This window comes from Lineus longissimus, chromosome 15 (genome assembly GCF_910592395.1).
Source record: "Lineus longissimus chromosome 15, tnLinLong1.2, whole genome shotgun sequence".
In the NCBI taxonomy this organism is placed as follows: Eukaryota; Metazoa; Nemertea; class Pilidiophora; order Heteronemertea; family Lineidae; genus Lineus; species Lineus longissimus.
Window position 1 is genome coordinate 5,020,254 of NC_088322.1, and position 4,538 is coordinate 5,024,791.

Here is a 4,538-nt window from a genome sequence, read left to right on the forward strand (position 1 = left end):
TTGATTCGAAATTGTATAAACTTTTTGAGGGCATAGACACGACGACGACGGTTTAAATTGAGAGCATACTGCCGCAAAAAAATGTTCAAATGCGATGCATCTGAATATGAAAGCAGAATTGATTGGCCATCAGAGGTAGGATTACCGAACCTGTCCCTACTATGAGGATCAAACAAATGAAATTTACTTTCAAGGTGTATAATTGCAAAAGCGTTAGATCCAATGACTACAATAACCATATATTCAGTTTCCAATTTTGCAATAAAACCTTCTATAGACAAAGCTAAACTGTCAGTGGGGACACTGTCATCTAACCAAATGTTTTGTGGTATTCCTGAACGAGTCAGTTTGAAATGTTCATTGAAAGAAGAATGATATAGAGGCAGTTCATCAACAGTTGGGTAATTTGTTCCTGTTCTCAGAGATGGTATTGATTGCCTCAGCTCTCTATACCATGCATCGCCCTCATCTAAAATATCATCAAGATCTTGGTATTGCCAATGGGAAGGTGAAACAATGATTGAATACAACAAAGCAGCAGCAGAATTTGTAACACATTGTTTTCCCATAGAGTCTGCAGAATACCTAGTGTTTGCTTGATGAAATGAACCTTGTGTCACTTTGACCACGTGAAGCGTATTGCTAGGAAATGGCCCTGGATTTGTTTCGACATCATTGCTGAGTTTAAGTTTATTTGATGAGTAGTAGTAGTAATAAGAAATACTAGTGAAAGCACAAGCCATGGTCAAAGTCAGTAACAGGCATATGTCAAGTATATGCGCAAACTTTCCTTTGGTGCTTCTCACTTCAGTGACACATTCTGAATGAAGAACATTTCCTTTACAGTAATTCCTACTTTTATAATTAGCAAATATTCTTTCAAACCATTTTTTCTGCCTTTTTTCAGAAGAGAACTTTTGTTGAAGCTGATATTTCTTTTCCAGCAGAACCTGCTTTTTGACCAATTCTTCAATTCTAGTTTTCATTGCTAATAAAAACCAAATTGAACTAAGGTACCACATAGAATTAGGAATGATTTCTATACCATAATCTCTCATATTTGGCATATTTGAACTGTTCTTAGTATTTGGCTGACATCCACATCGCTTCAGTAGAGGTTGGCTCTTAGCTCTTGCCTTGGGTGCATAACAACCAACAGCCAATCGATATTGTGGAAGATCAATGGCCATATTTGTTGTCAGAAGGTTTGACTTATCTTAACGGAAGATAGGTTATAGAGAGGATTTTGGCAGCAGATATGTGCCTTTCAGCAGTAGATATGCGCCTTTCAGCAATAGATAAGAGCCTTTCAGCAGTAGATATGCGCCTTTCGGCAGTAGATAAGAGCCTTTCAGCAATAGATAAGAGCCTTTCAGCAGTAGATATGCGCCTTTTGGCAGTAGATATGCGCCTTTCGGCAGTAGATAAGAGCCTTTCAGCAGTAGATATGCACCTTTCGGCAGTAGATATGCGCCTTTCGACAGTAGATATGCGCCTTTCGGCAGTAGATATGCGCCTTTCGGCAGTAGATATGCGCCTTTCGGCAGTAGATATGCGCCTTTCGGCAGTAGATATGCGCCTTTCGACAGTAGATAAGCGCCTTTCGGCAGTAGATATGCGCCTTTCGGCAGTAGATATGCGCCTTTCGGCAGTAGATATGCGCCTTTCGGCAGTAGATATGCGCCTTTCGGCAGTAGATATGCGCCTTTCGGCAGTAGATATGCGCCTTTCGGCAGTTTGTATGCGCCTTTCGACAGTAGATATGCGCCTTTCGGCAGTAGATATGCGCCTTTCGGCAGTAGATATGCGCCTTTCGACAGTAGATATCCGCCTTTCGGCAGTTTCTATGCGCCTTTCGGCAGTAGATATGCGCCTTTCGGCCAATTTACAGTACATTCGACCTCTGTGACCTTGAAAAGTAGGTCAAATCAAAGAAGACCCGGGTGACACATTGAATGGTTGTTAGAATTAGATGTACCTATGATATAAAATTGGTGCCAATCGGGCAAGTCATTACTAGGAATAATGGCATTTTGAAGAATTTAGGATTTGGCCCCCTCCCTGGAGGCCAAACGGCAAATCAGATCGCACCAAACTTCGGTACCTGAGATCACCTGACCAAGGGGTACATGTGTACTTAATTTGTGATCAATAGTCATTGCAGTTAAGAAACGTGCCATAGTTACGACCCGACGGCGAATTTACGCCATTTGACCTCTGTGACCTTGACAAGAAGGTCAAATTAAAAACCTGTGTGACATATACTGTATGGTGGTTAGATGTACCCATGATATCAAATTGGTGGCAATCGGGCAAGAAGTTAAGGAATAATCACATTTTTAAGGTTTTTGGATTTTGCCCCCTGGTGGTCAAGTGGTGAATCATATTGGACCAAACTTCGGTCCCTGAGATCACCTGACTAAGGGGTAAATGTGTACCAAATTTGGTATCAATAGTCATTGCAGTTTAGAAACGTGCCATCGTTACATCCTAACGGCCAATTTACACCATTTGACCTCTGTGACCTTGAAAAGGAGGTCAAATCAAAAACCCGGAGGATATATGATGCACCTTTGCTAGAAGTACCTACCATATTTTTTTCAAAATTTCCCGACTACTATTAAGGGAGATATTGCATATTTTCACTTTTAACGTTTGGCCCCCTGGTGGCCAAACCATGAAACGAATCGGACCGAAACTTGGTCTCCCAGGTGTCATTACATAAGGGTACATGTGTACCAAGTTTCAACTCAATAGCTCTAACAGTTACGAAACGTGCCCTGCTAACGGACGACGGACGACGACGGACGACGACGACGACGACGACGACGACGACGACGACGACGGACGACGGACGCCACGGTATGGGATAAGCTCACCTCTGCTAAGAGGTGAGCTAAAAACCATCACTTTTAGTCTTTGCTAACATTCTCGCTCGTAATTCAGATACTTTTCTCTTGAATTCACCTGCTGAAATAAAACAAGAGGCCCAAGGGCCTGGCGCTCAGCTGAGTTGTTGCTGCGTTGTTCGTATATATTACATTACTCGTCAAACTCTACTAAACTAAGGACTCAAAGCCTAAGGATATTAGCTTCTGGATGTGTAACAGTGAATTACGGTAGACTGGCGCAATCTACTTCAAGCAAGCTCCACCCTTGCAATGTGTGCGCAAACTGATAACCTTACCTATATTGGACCATCAATTCTACACACAGCAACATGATTCATCCTCAGCTGTTACCATGATGATGATGATGATGATCCTTTTCGCAAATTGGTCGTCTTCTGTCTTTCTTCCATATTTTAGTGCCACAGGATGTAGTCTGCCCTTGTGGAGGGAGCCTTTCAGCACAGGACACAAGAATCCATGCGAATTGAATCACATGGAGTGACTAGCCCAATCACCCGCTTTTGGCTGGTTAGAAATGGGTAAATCTCGCAGACTGGACCTTAAACTCTACTGCCGACGTGTGAGGCTGGTCTGACAGATGAGCAAGTAGGGTCCACCTAATGCAGAAGGCACCAGTTTCCCTAACTAAAAGGGTAACATTAACAAAATGCTCTACCCGACGTGTGAGGCTGGTCTGACAGATGAGCAAGTAGGGTCCACCTAATGCAGAAGGCACCAGTTTCCCTAACTAAAAGGGTAACATTAACAAAATGCTCTACCCAACTCTATTATTGCCTCAAGGCCTGTGTACACTAGTAAAATATTAGCAACATTTTTACATTTCCAGTTGCAACAAATGTTGCAAAAATGTTGCGTAGTGTGTACAGAGCAAAACGCGTCTTACATTTACAACATGTTGTAAAATTGTTGCAAATTAAATGCAATGCAATTCTTTGTTGCATGTTGTAAAAATGTTGCAAACTCTTCAGCCAATCAGAAATAGGATTTGCGTCATGTGATCTACCTGAGGTCATGTGACTTGAACAAGAAGCAGGTATAGCAACTCTCAAGTGAGTGTCTTGCTTCGTAGGGTGATGAAACCTTTTCTAGAAGTTTCATCCATTCGCACGAAGTTTTTGTATGACGGCTTGTCAGTCAGCCGCAACTCCTTTAACAGGCAGTGGTATGCCCCATGATCCACCCTCATTTTGATCCAGGGCCTGGTCAATATTCTCTTTGGTTATTTCGCCGCCTCTTCCGTCTCTCAACAATGACAGCTAAAATTGCTGCAGAAGCACTCAAAACACATCTTCTCTCCTTGGAATCATCCATTTTCCCTCCAAAATACCTATTTCCCTTTGTTCCCACTAAAAAGTTTGCAACAATTTACCAACATGTTGTAAAAATGTTGCTAATTTGTTGCAATTTTGTTGCTAGTGTACACAGGGCCTTGAAGGGCTTGTTGCAAAATTGTTGTAAAAATGTTGGTAAAATGTTGGTAAAATGTTGGTAAAATGTTGGTAAAATGTTGCTAATATTTTACTAGTGTACACCCTGCTTAAGTCAAGTGAAACTCTTACAAACCTTAGCAGAATGCCACCATTGAAATGTTGATAGCAAGTAAAAACTTTAAACAGATAGACTTGA